Source organism: Henckelia pumila, chromosome 2 (genome assembly GCF_033568475.1).
Source record: "Henckelia pumila isolate YLH828 chromosome 2, ASM3356847v2, whole genome shotgun sequence".
Classification (NCBI taxonomy): domain Eukaryota; kingdom Viridiplantae; phylum Streptophyta; class Magnoliopsida; order Lamiales; family Gesneriaceae; genus Henckelia; species Henckelia pumila.
The window spans coordinates 70,538,930-70,558,059 of record NC_133121.1 but is presented as its reverse complement, the minus strand read 5'-3'; the positions used below and the strand labels follow the sequence as shown (position 1 = coordinate 70,558,059).

The window sequence follows — 19,130 nt, the reverse complement described above, 5'->3', positions numbered from 1 at the left end:
TGGCAGAGGTTGCTTAAAAAATCATTGTGCTTTGTTGTTAATTTGTGCCAAAATAACCAATAAAAAACTTTGTCGTTAAGAACGTTGTTTTCAATTTTTTTTTTGCAAATTTAAATGTCTATATAAATAACACCATTAAAATATATGAAATTGCAAATCTGTGTGGCAAAATATTCTCATAAAAATTATATAGTCATTGTGCTGCAATATTGAAAGTGCAAGGTATCAACAAGCATTTAGCGCTAGCTATCCCCACAAAGATGGTGCTGCAATATTGAAAGAAAATTGTTCCTAACAATGCAATTTTTCTGAATGCCCACCACAGTTAGCGACGAGCTCCGCCACCAGTAAGAACCAGACAATCTCCACCACCAGTAAGAACCAGACTTCTGAAATACAACATTAGATAACACAGGTTAAATATAACACAACAGGGGAAAATGAAATTTGAAATAACTGGAGTGAATATGCTAGCATGAATCTAACCATAAATTTATAAATGACAACACAGTGGAAGCATATCAAACATCATGATCATTTAAAGACACATGAAACAGAAAATAGACTAACAGATGTAAACCTCATAATGACAGAAAATTTCAATTTCCAAAGACTTAAATCCGCACTCCAACATAATCTTGCAACCAAACTCATTATCATTTAAAGACACTATCAAACTCCAACATGATAGCCTAAGGAGCAATCCAACATATAAATCTCGCACAAAACAATGTAAAGAATGAAACAATAAACTAAAAAGAAAACCATCTTGCAAAATGTAACATTAACATAATCTTCATCCACCAATCATGTTGATACATATTAGAAATCTCATTTCCAACAAAAATCAAATTCAGCCTTGTGGCAAACTAAATCACAAAACAGAAATATTTGGAAAGACATGGCTGATTCAATGATCAAACAAGTAGAAGATGTTCAAAACTTCAACTTTTATCAATGTATTCAAGTTCAAAACAACAAAATGAAGTAGAGAAAACAAAAAAATTTGTGTTGTATTCTGTCGGAAGGTTACAACCACTAGCTGTAAGGTGTGTTAAAATTTTGGATCAATGTCAACCTATTAATATTTAAAATATTAACCAATCAAAAATCTTAGGTATTTTAAACAACACATTGAAATAAACCAATAAGATGTCTACCGAAAATTGACAGAGTAAAGGGAACTCTAATTCTAAAACAATATATTTTAACGGGCAAACACTGTACCATTTCATTAGGGGTTACTTTTTAGTCCATTAATTCGTCAAACAAACGTTTTGGTTCATTGACTCTTAATTTTTGATGGTTTCAGGCTATTGGGTGACATCACATATGTAAAACTATATCCCCAATAAAACTTAAAGTGTTATGAAATGTAAGAGCAAGAGATATGATGTATATATTATCTAAAATCTAACAGCTTTAGCCTTTTTTGGATCCGTTTCCCACAGTAACCAACATCATGTCTGCACATAAAACAAAAATTGACCACCTGATCAGCGGTGCATGGTGTAGTGTAATAAATCAGATTCATCAACTCCTCGTGCACTCATGAGTACTCCATGCACTCGAGGCTTTAATTAATTCAATGCATCTATGCATTATGATAGCTGTTGCATATTCAAGACACAAAATACATGTGCATACCTATTCATAAACGTGTTCTTGTATACATTCTGTCAACTCTGAAAGCACCTCTTTAATTTCTTCTAAAGAGTACTCACCTTTTGAGAACTGTCACATATATTATGTTAATAAAAAATCATATAACAATAACTTTGCAAATTTAAAACAATTTAGTTGTAATTATTTGAGTTAAGAAAGATTACTATTGATCGTAGTGAAACGTTCTCGATATTCTCAACTTCTTGAATAATTTGTCTCATATATCTCATCACATAAAGACCACATTGTTTTGCATCTGGCTGCCGAGGACCCTATGGTAGTAGAGAAAAAATTTTGGTGACAAATTTAGACATTTAAACATAATATATTAAACATAAATTATGCATACCTGTACTACTACCCACATAGCATTCTTTCTACCCTTCCTTCCTTTGTTTGAGTTGAACAATCGCAAGGCCCTTCAATATACTTGATATATGAGTTTTTGAATGAGTGAAATAAATATTTGATAAAATTAAATAAATATGAACTCACATTTCCAATACATATTTCCAATCATCATCACGAATGCGGTAACTTAAGGAATCCAACACATAAATAACATCTTTGTATGGTTGAATAACAGTGAGAATCCAATGATAGCTACGCAAAAAAAAAAAAAAAACATAGTTAGTGCTTATAATTCATATGTGATTATCGAAATAAAGCAACCAAATTGATATTTAAATTTTTACTTACCCGATATTACATGGCGCCAAAACTAGTTGATCAACCGATGCACCACTCAGTCTATCTGCTAAAGCACTCGCCCTTTGGTTCAACCTTCCAAGTGTTGGAAAACGGTGTTCAGATCAATCAGAATTGATACCCGATGCAGCGGAAGTTTAAAAATTTTATATGGAACGATTCCATATCATGGGTATCAAAACTTTACGATTAAATTGTGCGTGTAAAAATTAAATAAAAATTAAATTTTTACCTTGAATCTCGAAACGAGATTATGGACACTAACAGATAACTCTGCTCTTGTTGTATATCCCAGGAACTGATGGACGAACAATTCTTCAATCAGGTCCACGAACAGAAGTTTAATCCCTCTGATAGATTGCACTAGAAAATCTATCAGAAGTTTCTACGAAGAGAATTAACGAATTTGATCCGTTAAACCAGAGTGCAAATTCAAAATTCACAGGCTGGAATTTTTGTCAGAGAGAGGGGAGGGGCGGCGGCCACTAGAGAGAAAACAGCTAGGGTTTTCGAAAATTGTGACCTTTGTTGTGTAATTTCTGTACTGCAATAACTTATTTATAATGTGGGCTACTAACAGCTTAGGGCCCATTAGTCATAAGTTCAAGCCTGACAAGCAAAGCCCGCATGTTCAAAAATTAATATAAAATTCATCGTGACTCAGATTGATAAACCAATTTCACCAATGTGCACAGAAACCATTTCTGCAACTTTTAAAGTCAAGATAAATTTTCTGAATCCGAATTCAGTGGTTTCCAAAAAAATGTCCATCACTATGTCATTTTAGGAAATCTTACTCCTCTACTCTGATATAAGAAGTCCCACTTCTTTATTCACTAAATTTAACTCTTTAAATTTAATTATCTCAACGGGGATTAAAAATCCATTACTTGTGTGACCCTCAATGGTTCAGGGATACAACTAGCCGTGGGCTCACAACTCCTTGTGACTCGGAACAACAATTTCCGACTTGCCCATCGAATCATGGTAAGAGCGCATAGCAACATCGCCCCATGATTCCCTAGGTATCACTGATAGTGCCTGCAAGAACCAATAGATTTTGGTTAGCGTACAGTACGGTCCCTTCATCCATATATCCCGATCGAATCAACAACCATTGGTAAATCGAGAGTCGTTCGAGATTCGATAACTATGCAATGCATCTTGAAGATCAAATAGTGACATCGCATGTGCTACTAAGAAACCATTTCTTAAAACACATCATGTACTCTGGCCAGAGATTCGTCACACTAATATCTCCTCAGATTGCATAGGATATCCACACTCGCAAGTATGTGGTGAATCCTTGACAACAAAGCATCGACTCCTATATGTGTCGTAACTGTACCCAATCCCGACACCTGATGACCCCAATAGAGTCGGTAAATGAGTCAAAGTACAGTACTAGCATATAGAGTCTCAATGATGTTTCAAGTAGTAAGGACTAATGGTGTAAAACCAAAACCGCGGACTTTATCCACTCGATAAGTGATAACCACTTGGAAAGTCCGGATAAGGTAGTTCGATCATTCATCGTATGAATATCCATTTGCATGATTTGAACATCTCTATGTTCCATACCAATGAAACGTGGTACTCGGCATCGCAAATGCTAGTCTCAATCTCGAGCGATCCTTATCCTTATTAACGGACGGCTCAATCGACTAGGAACTGCTTAGAATATACAGTGACTATAAGATGTGTTTCATGATAGCCATCCCTATGTGCCACCACATCTTACATACACTATAGTATATTCAAGGTCTTCATCTAAACATCTTATAGTATGTCACAACATAATAATATGATAAAAGATAAAGTAAATGCCATTATAAAAGTGTAAATTATATTAAACAAAAGATTGTTTATACATAGAGTCATAAAAGCCCTTAGCCACAAGTTGGCTCACCGGGCACCCACTCTTTCAATCTCCCAATTGCCCTAAAGCCAACTAGTCATACTACGCAGTCCCATTGCTTTGCGATGTTTGTCAAATAATGGTCCTGGCAAGGGCTTAGTAAGTGGATCAGCGATATTGTCTGCAGAGGCCACTCTCTCGAAAGTGATGTCTCCTCTTTCCACGATCTCCCGGATGATGTGGTATTTCCTCAGTACGTGTTTGGATCTTTGATGAGACCTTGGTTCCTTTGCCTGAGCAACGGCACCCGTGTTTTCACAGTACACCGGGACTGGACCAACAGCTTCAGGAATAACGCCCAACTCTTGGACGAAATTCCTCATCCAAACGGCCTCTTTAGCAGCAGCTGATGCCGCAATGTATTCTGCCTCAGTGGTGGAATCCGCTGTGGTGTCCTGCTTGGAACTCTTCCAAGAGACAGCACCGCCATTGAGCATGAACACAAATCCAGAGGTTGACTTCGAGTCATCCACGTCACTTTGGAAGCTAGAGTCGGTATAGCCTTCCAATTTCAGTTCTCTTCCTCCATATACCATGAACATATTCTTAGTCCTTCGTAAGTACTTAGGAATGTCCTTCACGGCTTTCCAATGCATTTGACCGGGATTGGCTTGATATCTGCTTGTGACACTCAGAGCAAATGCTACATCCGGTCTGGTAGATATCATCCCATACATGATACTACCTATGGCTGACGCATATGGTACATGTGTCATTTTCTCTATCTCTTCATCAGTCTTGGGACACATGGACTTGGATAGAGAAACTCCATGACACATAGGTAGATGTCCTCTCTTGGACCCATCCATTGAAAACCTTTTCAATATGGTTTCGATGTAAGTTGATTGAGTAAGTCCTATCATTCTTTTAGATCTATCTCTATAGATCTGTATCCCTAGAATATAGGATGCCTCACCCAAATCTTTCATCGAGAATCTACCTGATAACCATATCTTTGTTGACTGCAACATCCCTACATCATTTCTAATGAGTAAGATGTCATCAACATAAAGTACTAAGAATGTCACAGCATCCTTAACTACTTTCTTGTACACGCACGGTTCCTCCGGGTTCTTGATGAAACCAAAATCCTTTATTGTTTCATCAAATTTCTGGTTCCAACTTCTTGATGCTTGTTTAAGTTCCCATGGATGTGTATCCCTCAGGCTGTGTCATATCGATATCTTCCTTAATGTTTCCATTAAGAAATGCAGTCTTCACATCCATTTGCCATATCTCATAGTCATACCAAGCAGCTATGGCAATAAGGATTCTTATGGACTTGAACATTGCAACTGGTGAAAAGGTTTCATCATAGTCAACTCCTTGTCTTTGAGTATAACCTTTCGCCACCAATCGTGCCTTGTAGGTCAATACCTTACCATCAGGCCCAAGCTTTCTCTTGTAGATCCATTTACACCCTATTGGAACAATTCCATCGGGAGGATCTACTAAAGACCAAACTTGGTTTGTATGCATCGAATCTATTTCCGACTGCATAGCTTCAAGCCATAAATTTGAATCCGCATCAGAAATTGCTTCCTTGAAGTTTCTTGGATCACATCCAACGTCGGGTTCACTTTGATCCCCTTCAAGAAGAAGACCATACCGAATAGGAGGTCTAGAAGTCCTCTCGGATCTTCTAGGTATAGGCGTGTCATCTGAAGATTCTTGAGGTATGGGATCATTATTTTGTATTTCGGGTTCTTCTCGAATTTCTTCGAGTTCCATCATCTCGCCTTTCTTATCCAATAAGAACTCCTTCTCCAAGAAGGTGGCATTCCTTGAAACAAACACTTTTGTTTCAGTAGGATGATAGAAATAATATCCGATTGAATTCTTCGGATACCCTACAAAATAACATAAGGTGGATCGACTATCCAACTTATCTCCCACTGTCTGCTTCACGTAAGCAGGACATCCCCAAATCCTCAAGTACGAATACTTAGGAGCTTTTCCATTCCATAACTCGTATGGTGTTTTATCCACTGCTTTGGTGTGGATGTTGTTCAACAACAATACCGCCGTTTCAAGTGCGTAGCCCCAAAACGAAGGTGGAAGCTCAGTGAAGCTCATCATGGATCGAACCATGTCCAACAAAGTTCGATTACGACGCTCCGATACACCATTCAGCTGAGGTGTCATAGGAGGAGTCCACTGAGAGAGAATCCCATTCTCTTTTAGATAGTCCAAAAACTCGGTACTCAAGTATTCTCCACCTCGATCCGATCGAAGTGCTTTAATACTTTTACCTAGTTTGTTTTCTACTTCAGCCTTGAATTCTTTGAACTTTTCAAATGCTTCAGACTTATATTTCATTAAATATAAATACCCATACCTTGAATAATCATCAGTAAAGGTAATGAAGTAGGTCTGGCCAAATTGAGTACCAATTCTAAATGGACCACAAACATCTGTATGGATCAAATCCAACAGATTTTGACTACGCTCAGGTTTCCCCTTGAATGGAGATTTAGTCATTTTTCCTTTCAGGCAGGATTCACAAGTAGGTAGAGAGTTAATATCAGACATATCAAACATGCCCTCTCCCACTAGCTTGTTCATCCTCCTTGAGGAAATATGACCTAGCCTAGCATGCCAAAGGTTTGCCGGGTTTTGACTATCGATTTTCTTTTTGTTCGTTGTTACCGGTTTATCAACATAATTTATTGGAACGTCTTTTAATTTTAAGTTATATAGATCGTTTTCAAGTTGTCCATTTCCAATCAAACATTCATTCTTATAAATATTGCAAATCTCATTCACAAAATTGCAAGAAAAACCATCTCTATCAAGCATAGAAACAGAAATAATGTTTTTAATCAAGTCTGGAACAAATAAAACATCTCTCAAAAGTAACTTAAAATCGTTCTGCAAAATTAAATAAACGTCTCCCACAGCTTTGGCTTCTACTCTAGAACCATTTTCTAGCCTCAGCTGGGTCTCACCCATTCTAAGCTTGCGACTTCTTGTCATCACCTGCAAATCATTGCAAATGTGAGATCCACATCCGGTATCCAATACCCAAGAAGTAGTATTAAGTGAAACATTTATTTCAATATAAAACATACCCTTCGCAGTTCGTAACTGCTCTAGATATTCCTTGCAGTTACGTTTCCAATGACCGGGTTTCTTGCAGTGATGGCAAACATCCTTGGACTTTTCCATGTTTGAAGCCTTTGTCTTGTTCTTCTTCTCGGGTCCGGTTTTCTTGGATGGGGCAGAACATTTCTTACTCTTTGTACTTGGCCCCTTCTTAGCAGAAGAAGAGGAGCCCACCAAGAGAACTGGTTTATCCTTCTTTAAAGTGGCTTCATATGTTACAAGCATATTGACCATCTCGTCAAGGGAGGCCTCTATCTTGTTCATATTGAAATTCACCACAAAACCGTCAAACGATGAAGGAAGAGAAAGAAGTAATAAGTCCACATTGAGTTCATGCTCCAATACCAAATCAAGCGTTACCAACTTCTGAATGAGCCAAATCACTCGTACCCCATGATCACGGACCGAAGTCCCTTCACGCATGCGACACGTCATTAACTCTTTTACAGTAGCGAACCTTTCAGCTCTCGATTGATCCCCAAAAAGTTCCTTGAGTTGTACGTGAATGTCAGCAGCATTCACGGTATCCTCAAATCGCCTCTGGAGTTCATCAGACATCGAAGCTTGCATATAGCATTTGGCCTTGATATCATGGTCCCACCATATATCAAGTTTGGCCAACTCTTCCGGACTTATATCAGCTGGTGCTTCCTTCGGAGGAGATTTTTCTAACACGCAGAGCATCTTCTCCGAGGTCAAGACAATCTTCAACTTACGGAACCATTCCGTATAGTTTGCGCCAATCAGTTTATTTTGTTCGAGAATAGAGAATAGTGGATTGCGCGAATTCATCTTAATGAAATACTGAAAAGAAACAGACAATAATCAGTGATTGTTTAATTAATTTACTAAGACATAAAATAGGCGAAATTTATTTTATGAATCTCACTCCCACTATTTTAACGATTTCACTACCCTCTAGTGAAAACGGGAAACTGTTTTCCTTAGTGGGAACATGGAGTCCAATTGACAAACTATGGTCCCGAATAATATCAGCCAACCATAATTTTCAAAATGTAGAGCCCAATTGCTTCCAAAGAAACGTCCACGTTTTTACCTCATGTCCAATAAGAGCCCAATAATATGACGCCGTTTATTGTGAAATGTCAAGATGACCCATCAATATTAAGTTGTGATGGACGGTCGCCATGTGGATCCCCCAATAATATGAGCCGATCCCATGGGAGTTCCACCCAACTTACAACATGTGTCGATCCAATGTACAGCTTTCCGACGAACTGGCCACCCCAATAATATGAGCCGGACCGTATCCGCAGGTAGCATCTCATACATTGATCGTTGATGGAAGGTGGGAACATTTAAACAATATTTAAATTTCCTTTATTTATCTTGATATCAATTTTAAATCATATTTAAAATGAGGGATTTTAATTTTGAAAATTTGTCTCATCATTTAAAATTTGTATGCTTGCGGGATTCATACAATTTAGTCTAAACATGCATACAACGATAATATCATATATTATATTTTAGGATGATCGATTCCATTACTAATCGACCCGTGGTTGCCAATCACGAGTCTAAGTCCAATCCTAGGTGATATGCAAGTATGCAATGCAATCCTATTACATTGTGTTTCCAATTTACATTTCTTCAGTCTTTATTGTCTGCTGGGCCTACCTCCGTCTTCAAATCTTCATCTCCCACTAAGTCTAATGTATTTACAATAAATAACTATGACAAGTAGGGGATACATTTTAAGGGGTGGGAACGGGCCATAAACCAGGCCCACTTTTATTACATATGACAATTCATATTGGGCCATAAATCAGGCCCATTAATAAATCCAACAACAATAAAAACAAATGTAAATTCCCTAACATACACCTACAAAATTGGTCATGGCAATCGATCATCCTTATCCAATAATATTTAATTCAAAATTAATTTATTGGATAACATGCAATGGAAATTAAATTAAAAGGATAAAATCATATTCCATATATAAAATCTTATTTTACATACAAAATCATATTTTATCTTTTTATCAAATAAAATCATATTTTACATATAAAATCCAATTTTATACATAAAATCATATTTTACTCAATATTTCCATAAGATCATATCTTATCATCAATTTTACCAAAAATAATTAATTTCATAAAATCTGATTTAACGGATAAAATCTATAAATTTTCCAAAAATTCAAATTTATCCAAAAATTAATTTTAAAATTTTCGGACTCGAACAATTCGATCCGACGCCTCGTGGACCAATCAAAAACAATTTTCGATCGGACTAAAAATAAAATTTTAACATATTAAAATTTTGATCAAAAAATAAAAATTAATTTTCCCGGGCCGCCCGGGACGATCCCGGGCAGCCCGCGCCCCAAAAGGGGCTCGGGCCGGGCAGCGACCATCGCTGCCCTGGGCACTGACAATCGCTGCCCTTGGGCAGCGATCCAATCGCTGCCCGTGTTTTGCCCGTCGAAAAATTTAATTTTAAAATTTGTTTTGTTTCAAAAACCGAGGCTTAAAAAATTTTTTTGTACAATTGATTAATTTAATCGCTTCATCTGAGCAACCTGGCTTTGATACCACTATTGGAAAACGGTGTTCAGATCAATCAGAATTGATACCCGGTGCAGTGGAAGTTTAAAAATTTTATATGGAACGATTCCATATCATGGGTATCAAAACATTACGATTAAATTGTGCGTGTAAAAATTAAATAACAATTAAATTTTTACCTTGAATCTCGAAACGAGATTATGGACACCAACAGATAACTCTGCTCTTGTTGTATAACCCAGGAACTGATGGACGAACAATTCTTCAATCAGGTCCACGAACAGAAGTTTAATCCCTCTGATAGATTTCACTAGAAAACCTATCAGAAGTTTCTACGAAGAGAATTAACGAATTTGATCCGTTAAACCAGACTGCAAATTCAAAATTCACAGGCTGAAATTTCTGTCAGAGAGAGGGGAGGGGCGGCGGCCACTAGAGAGAAAACAGCTAGGGTTTTCGAAAATTGTGACCTCTGTTGTGTAATTTTTGTACTGCAATAACTTATTTATAATGTGGGCTACTAACAGCTTAGGGCCCATTAGTCATAAGTTCAAACCTGACAAGCAAAGCCTGCATGTTCAGAAATTAATATAAAATTCATCGTGACTCAGATTGATAAACCAATTTCACCAATGTGCACAGAAACCATTTCTGCAACTTTTAAAGTCAAGATAAATTTTCTGAATCCGAATTCAGTGGTTTCCAAAAAAATGTCCATCACTATGTCATTTTAGGAAATCTTACTCCTCTACTCTGATATAAGAAGTCCCACTTCTTTATTCACTAAATTTAACTCTTTAAATTTAATTATCTCAACGGGGATTAAAAATCAATTACTTGTGTGACCCTCAATGGTTCAGGGATACAGCTAGCCGTGGGTTCACAACTCCTTGTGACTCGGAACAACAATTTCCGACTTGCCCATCGAATCATGGTAAGAGCGCATAGCAACATCGCCCCATGATTCCCTAGGTATCACTGATAGTGCCTGCAAGAACCAATAGATTTTGGTTAGCGTACAGTACGGTCCCTTCATCCATATATCCCGATCGAATCAACAACCATTGGTAAATCGAGAGTCGTTCGAGATTCGATAACTATGCAATGCATCTTGAAGATCAAATAGTGACATCGCATGTGCTACTAAGAAACCATTTCTTAAAACACATCATGTACTCTGGCCAGAGATTCGTCACACTAATATCTCCTCAGATTGCATAGGATATCCACACTCGCAAGTATGTGGTGAATCCTTGACAACAAAGCATCCACTCCTATATGTGTCGTAACTATACCCAATCCCGACACCTGATGACCCCAATAGAGTCGGTAAACGAGTCAAAGTACAGTACTAGCATATAGAGTCTCAATGATGTTTCAAGTAGTAAGGACTAATGGTGTACAACCAAAACCGCGGACTTTATCCACTCGATAAGTGATAACCACTTGGAAAGTCCGGATAGGGTAGTTCGATCATTCATCGTATGAATATCCATTTGCATGCTTTGAACATCTCTATGTTCCATACTAATGAAACGTGGTACTCGGCATCGCAAATGCTAGTCTCAATCTCGAGCGATCCTTATCCTTATTAACGGACGGCTCAATCGACTAGGAACTGTTTAGAATATACAGTGACTATAAGATGTGTTTCATGATAGCCATCCCTATGTGCCACCACATCTTACATACACTATAGTATATTCAAGGTCTTCATCTAAACATCTTATAGTATGTCACAACATAATAATATGATAAAAGATAAAGTAAATCCCATTATGAAAGTGTAAATTATATTAAACAAAAGATTGTTTATACATAGAGTCATAAAAGCCCTTAGCCACAAGTTGGCTCACCGGGAACCCACTCTTTCATCAAGCTTACTCTTTTTGTCGTGTGTAGTTTCTCCCATATCCGAGATTCTGTGTGGATTCACAAATCTGAATTTTCCTTCCTTGTTATCTCCCAACATTTTTATGTAAAGGTACCTTTCATTGTAAATATAATAAAATAAACATGAATGTAAGCAAAAATATGAAGTTGATGTATTACATAGCTTAAAACCAAAAAACTTACCATATATAGGCAATTACACAATTGCCTGATATTGGCCCAACATGATACAAACCATCAATGTCCTCACAGTGCAAAATAATTACACAATCATCATCGAACACCTCACGATCTAAACGCAATGATATAAATCTTCCTTCACCCAAAGCATGCTTGCTATAACAATACATCATATGTAGTGACATTAGGACAGAAGGTGACACAACATGTTTCTCTTTGGGTGGTGCCAAATCCTTCTTTCTAGGCTTCTATTAATTGTAAATACATACAAGTTAGATAGGTTGAATAATGAAAAAAGTTACAATATCACATATACCTTATCTTGCTCCACTATCAAGTGTTGTGGCCAAGCCACATGGGTTCCAAGAGCATCACCCACTACTTCACATTCATTTGCAATAGGAAATGGAAAAGGCGCTGATTTATCAACTACTACATCAATAGAGACTCGGTAGCAATTCTTTGGTAATGGAACCCCATGAAGCAACTTTTGAGGATCAACACAAATAATTGTACCATAAGCAACAATATTTATGCTAGATTCCAAAGTTAATGCCTCAAAATCAGCACGTCTTCATAATCATTGTCTTCCATCTTGGCTTGGTTAACTTGATTTTTCACTGAGCAACTCCCTTTGTCATCCATTAAAACGTCGTGTGCACCCATTTTATACATCATTTCCTCAAGTCTTTGTAAACGTGCACCTTGTTCTGAAATTATTCTATTTGCTTCCATCAACTTCCTTTCATGCTCCTTGATTACATCTGTGGGAACTCCAACGCTCTTCAATGTTCTGCCAACATTGAAATATAAGGTTGGAGTGACATGACCTCTGTAAGGCCCGAAAATATTAAATTATTAATTATGAGATTTGAGAATTAAATTTCATATTATGGGATAATATTGATTTGATAAGTTATGGAAATGATAGATTTAATTTCCGAACCGAAAATATTTAATTTGAGAATTTACGGATTTTGCGAATTAAATTCCGAGAATTCTTAAATTAATAGAATAAATATTCGATTTGAATATTTATGGAATTTAAGATTAAATTCCATGTTTTGGGAATTAACGAAGATTAATTTTGAAGATGAAACCCGACCATGGGTTGATTTGAAAATATCAAAGATTCGAGGGCTAAAGTGCAAAAGGCCGGGATTATTGATTTAATCCGAATTTATTTAATTTTAATCCGAGTATATTTAATTTGGGAATATTTAGAATTTCGATTTTAATTCAAATATTCTTAAATTATTTTGGATTGAAATTGAATTAAAAAAAGGCCGAGGACTGAATTGCAATTACTGAAGACTTGAGGGACTAAATTGCAATTTATGCAATACATATCTGATTTTAATTTGATTATCAGCTTGCAACGTGTATTCTTCAGAATGAATTCAGAATTTGAAAATTTGAACAGAGGAGCTCGACCCTTTCTTTTTCCTTTAAAATACGAGTTGTTCCAATCACCGTAACTTTTGCGTCGGTTGTCCGATTTCGATTCCGAAAGATGTTTTGGAATCCTTGAAATGAGGCCTTTGATTTTATGTAAGTATTTTGTTATCTGGGCATGTTTTGAAGAACAAAATATGGCAGAGATCAGATTATGAAACTATGTTGTGTCTTTGAGTTCGTATGCCGTTCGACATCGCAGTCGGATTGGAAATGAATTAAGAAACGAACTTGTCATGGTTTCAGCATGTTTTTGACTTGTTAACATGTGATTATAGCTGCTGATATGATGAATTGAATGATGAATTCAGCTGATATAAGTGATACGAATGACTAAATTGATTAGAAAGGAATTCGATACCGAGTCGATTCCCGATTTTCAATCGCTACAACACCGGTTGATGTTCTGACTTCGTTTTGATAGCCTATAACTGAGTTGAGATAGTTGTTTAGATGTTATGAATGTTATAGCATTTGTATTTCTTGATTTCAGTTGAGTTTCGAAGGCTAACGATTCAAGACTCCGAGTTATATCGAATAAGAAGAAGTTGAAGTTTGAAATGATGTTGATTGAGTCTATATTGATGATTTTGATTCAATTCTGAAATGATTGAATAGAATGAGGTTTGATATACATGTTTTGATGATATGTTTCAGAGTTTAATAGGAGACTATTGACTCAAGAACCTCAACTTGAAACCGAAGAAGAAATGATGATAGTTGAAGTTGTTCTACCTTGAAGATCGAATGTTATTTGAATGAGCAGATTTGCTATGAGTTGTGGTACTTCCTATCCAGATGTGGAACATCGTCAACTTGAGAATGAAAGGTATAATGACGACATCGCGAGTCAGGGACTGTGAAACTCAAGAACGACTATTCTTGAGTTATCCCGAACAAACCACATACTTGTTTAAGTATTTGTTCTTGAGGTAGAACTTATGTTATTGTCGATCCATCACAGGTAGTGGATCTTTATTGCTTTTGATATGATTGTATATTGAATTGATTCTATGCCAAGGTTGCGGTTAACCTTATTTTCTAGCCCGAAATGGCTACGATAGATGGATATCCATGTCAAGATCGGTTACGAATCTTGATGGCAATGAAGTGATAAGAATCAATTCTTGAGATAAGCGCGCTATATAAATTGAGTTTTGATTTGAAGTTTGAGTCGATATATGAGTTATCTTTACTCTATTCTTGAGTTGATATGTTTAGAGTTGATATGAATTTATTTAATGCATTTATATGTCGATTATACTGAGAATGATTTCTTACCGGAGTTTATCCGGCTGTTGCTTTGTTTTGTATGTGTGCATTGCAACAGGTGGGGCAGGAGCTTTGTTGAGATGACATTGATATCTCGGGAGAGAGATGTAGAAAGTGTGGACTCGGGTTTATAAGTTAAAGCATGGTATAGTGATAGCATCAAACATAGCAAGAACTTAAGACTTGAAGTTGTTTATGCTATGTTGAATAGCTTGTAGTTTTATATCTTTTAAGCTATTCATTTGATGTAATACATGCATGATTTTATATGTGAGACTTGATACAAGTGTATATGCATGTTTTTAGATTTGATAACATGCTTGGGATTGAGTTTGATTATGATTTATACCTTGTACCAAGACTTGACAGCAAGAATGGAAAGCTGAAATCTTCTACTGCATGGTGCCCGCTCGATCGGTAGCTTTTGCCCGATCGAGCGCAGCAAGTAAATGGGCACACCGAGAGTTTTGATTCATGGCTCGCTCGATCGGCTAACTTTTCCGGATCGAGCGAGGCCAATATATGTGCAGACCCAAGAATTTGATATTTTGCTCGCTCGATCGGCTGACTTTTCCCGATCGAGCAAGGCTCTGAAATTTAAAAAAAAAAAAATATTTCTGCTCTTGATTTATTATTACTTTTAATTGTTTGATTAATTGTTTAATTATTCATTAGTTGCCTAAGACGAGATTAGCAACCCGAGGTCCCCACAACAGGTGGTATCAGAGCGTAGGTTCTGGACTGAGATAGAAGCTGAGCGGAGTAGAGCTAGTCATATGCATTTATAGTATTGCATGATTATGCAGTATTTGATTAAATGATTTAATAAATTGCATGTACTCTTGATCTACCTTTGAAATTGAATTGATTAATTTACTGATTTGTAACTTTTCAACTTCTTATCGATGTTATTATAAGAATTTCCCCGGGTGATGTAAGTACCCAAAATCGAAGAGAATATTGTTCTTTGGGTGATGTAAGCACCCCAGACTGACAGAGTTGTATGGCCAGACTGAACAGAATGGTATGGTCAGATTGAACAGAACTGTATTATTGCTCAGTTGAATGAAATATCTCTGATTGAACAGAACAGAATATCAGCGAATGAATAGATGTATTGCAGGTAGAAGTTGTTCTGAAGAACTGATATTCAGATACCTGAAAGATACAGATGAATGACGTATCAGATTGATTGAATACCAACTTCGAAACCTAGCAATCAGCTGATGAATTTTGATGAAGAAATGATGAAAGAACAGAGGTATATTAGTTTGTTGGTAAGTGCTTAGAACATGATTTTTGTTTATAGTTCTTTGCCACAACAGATAGAAATGATGAGAAGGAAAAAAAAAACATATACCTTTTAGAAGCTGAATATTTTGAGTATTGAAGAATGTCTTGTTAGATTTCAATCCTATTATAATTCTTTGAATTGGAGATGATGAAAAAGCTCAAGATTGAGTTGTTTAATTATGGCTTGAATTCGAAAAATAGATCTGAATAAATGCTGACGAATGAAGTATGTTATGAAAGACATAGTCTTGTCTAATAGAACTGAAACTGAATGATGAAGCAAAAGGACTGAAATTGTAAAGATGCTACGGTGTGTGAGAAAACACATATTTAGCTACAATTTCTATTCCAGAATTATACAGAGAATCAGAATGAAATTGCACCTGAGAATGAAATTTCAGGTAACAGATTTATTTTGTTTTGACCAGTCTATTATTGGTGCAATAGATTCATGATAGCTGAAAGCTTATTATATGATCACCTCTGTATCAGAAAAGAGATTGTGTGAATTGAACTGAAGAATGGAACTATTCTTTCGATAACTGAAGCAGAAGATGATTTTGTTCGTATTGAAATATCTGTTTATATTGCATGATAGATGATGATGCAATAATCGAATACAGATTAGTAGAAGAATTGATGATAAGAAGCGATTAAATTAGATCAGTAAGAACATAATGTGCAATTGAATATGATGATATAGAATCTCGAATTAAGATTCTGTGATTTCGGTTTGCTATATGATGTTTGATTACAGAAATATGCCAAAATCAGTATATTCAATGCACTAGATATGTTCATGATCTAAACCAGAATTGAAAGATATGCCGATGAGTAGAGATGGCAGATATATTTCAGTAAGATTCTTGACTTTAGTTTAAGTTGTGAACTGGAATTTATCAGAAAATTGAGGAGTTTGTGAATTGACTAATGCTTTTGAGGTTTACAAAATAGATGATGATATGAAAATCAGTTACAGATGAGTCTTTATTTGATTTTACTGAAGTTTTTACATCATAAAATCATGATTTTTGAAATTTTTGATATTGATTTCGAGGTTTTGGTACCGACCTCAATCGATTTTGATTGACTTTTATTTCTTTATAGAGTCTGGTTTGATCTACTCGTCTTGAGTTGAGATGCTAGTGAGTTGTTTTCACTTAGCATATTGTCATTCATATTATTGTTCTGTGGATGACCTTGACTTAAGTGGGTTTTCCTGATTATGAATTTCAAAAGTTACTAATTGGTTGATGTATACATTCAGTATATTATAATATTTATGACTCATAACTGATAGTATTTCCAATTGAGATTTGGGAAATAGAACGAAGAGAAGAGATGAATGCGTGATTGATTGATCTTTTGAATTTATGTGCTTGAAGTATCGAGATAGATACTAAAACAGTCCGAATTGCTGTAATCCAAATTAAGTGAGAACTGATTTGGAAGGATTAAATCACATTGAGATGAGATCAAGTTATTAGAATTCAATTGAGAAATAGAAATGAAGAATGAAACAGGCATTCAATCAATTGATTTTAGCTTTTTGTGTATTTTGGTTTGAATATTCAGATGAATATATGACCAATTGTAATGATTTTTGATTGAAAGCAATCTAGAACTGTTTAGAAGATGAAAGAAACACAGAAAGTAAACTGAAGTGATGAGAATTTAGTATAGAATGCCATATAGAGATATGAATTGAAGCCTCAGATCAGAATGAATGAATTCTATTATGATTGATTATTTGATTGTGCCTGATATTTCCGAAAAGAGATATCAGAATTTGAAGAATTGCACAACAATAAATTCAATATTCATCCGATAATTGTTTTATCAGACGATAAAGCAAATAGAAGTAACAGAATTAATACTTTTTCGAAGTTAAACGTACAGAGAGTTTCCGATGAATTTGAAAATCGTTGACCAGATGAGTTCAGTGATAGTTTAAAAACTCCAGAATTGTTACGAGATTGTGATTTGAAAGAATATTTTGCGAAACTACCAAGATGAAACAGTTTATGTGAAGTAAACAGGTGGTAGTTATGAACAGATTGATTGAAATTACTAGATACGATAATTTGTCTGTATGATCAACTCATTGAATTGTGATTAGATTCGTTGTAAGACGAACAATAAGCCAAGAAATAATGTTTCAGATTGAAACATTGGGTTTTACTATTACATTGTAATACAGATGATCCGAAGACTTTGAGTATTTTTTGAGGTAAAGGTGCAATTTGATATCCTTGAAGTGGAAGAATAATCAGAAAAGATGAATTGAATTTCGAGAATGAATTTTTATCTGACATGATACCGATTATCAACAGTTCTGAATACGTTGAACTCTGTGACTACAGCATAAACTCTGATTACGAAATAATCCGAATAGACTAATCAGATTTGTGGAATACACTGTAAGAGATGTGAATAACAGTTATCTATTTAGATCTGTGAAGAAGATAGAGATATGATGAATTACAGGAATGATAAAAATCTATTGTCAGGATTAAGACTTTAGATTTATTTGATAGAATGTGGCATCGATTGATTGATTGATGTTCTGAGAGTTGGTTATATGTGATTGAATTATACCAATTGTTGATTGATGGATTATCTGAGTTGATTTTCCGGATATTGAGAATATTCTCAGAACTTTAATACCTGATTCGGTATTACTTGACTTGATGTATTTCCACTTGATGATTATACTTCCTGTAACAGCTAATGAGTCGATTTTAAGATAATGTTGTGATGATATGATGAAAAGAAATCAGATTTCTTTGTGTTGGAATGATACTACTGAAGTATATGATATCAGATCAGACATGATTTGTTGACAGCAGATCAGATTTGATTTGAGGAACACAAGGATGATGAATATAAATCTGTATGGAATGAAAGCAGAGAAGATGAACCAGAATTAGTAATTGAATGATAGATATAACTTTTGAAGATGAAATTGATTAGTTAAGTGGAAAAGTTATTCTTGAAACATCATTCAAATAAGAATAGAGAAAGAGCAGAGTTTAATTTACAGATTCATAATGTGACGATGAATACTAATCTTGAAGCGATGAACTGAATAACAGTGTAGACTT

General features: G+C 35.6%; 1 long non-coding RNA gene across 1 annotated transcript; it reads right to left on the bottom strand.

The window, feature by feature from the left end:
• Positions 1-1,645: 1,645 nt before the first annotated feature.
• Positions 1,646-2,067, bottom strand: LOC140879621 (uncharacterized). The gene is made up of 3 exons (XR_012149474.1): positions 2,015-2,067; positions 1,830-1,937; positions 1,646-1,734 (listed from the first exon to the last, which is right to left on the bottom strand). It is a non-coding gene; the product is annotated as an uncharacterized lncRNA (long non-coding RNA).
• Between the last annotated feature and the right edge of the window lie 17,063 nt (positions 2,068-19,130).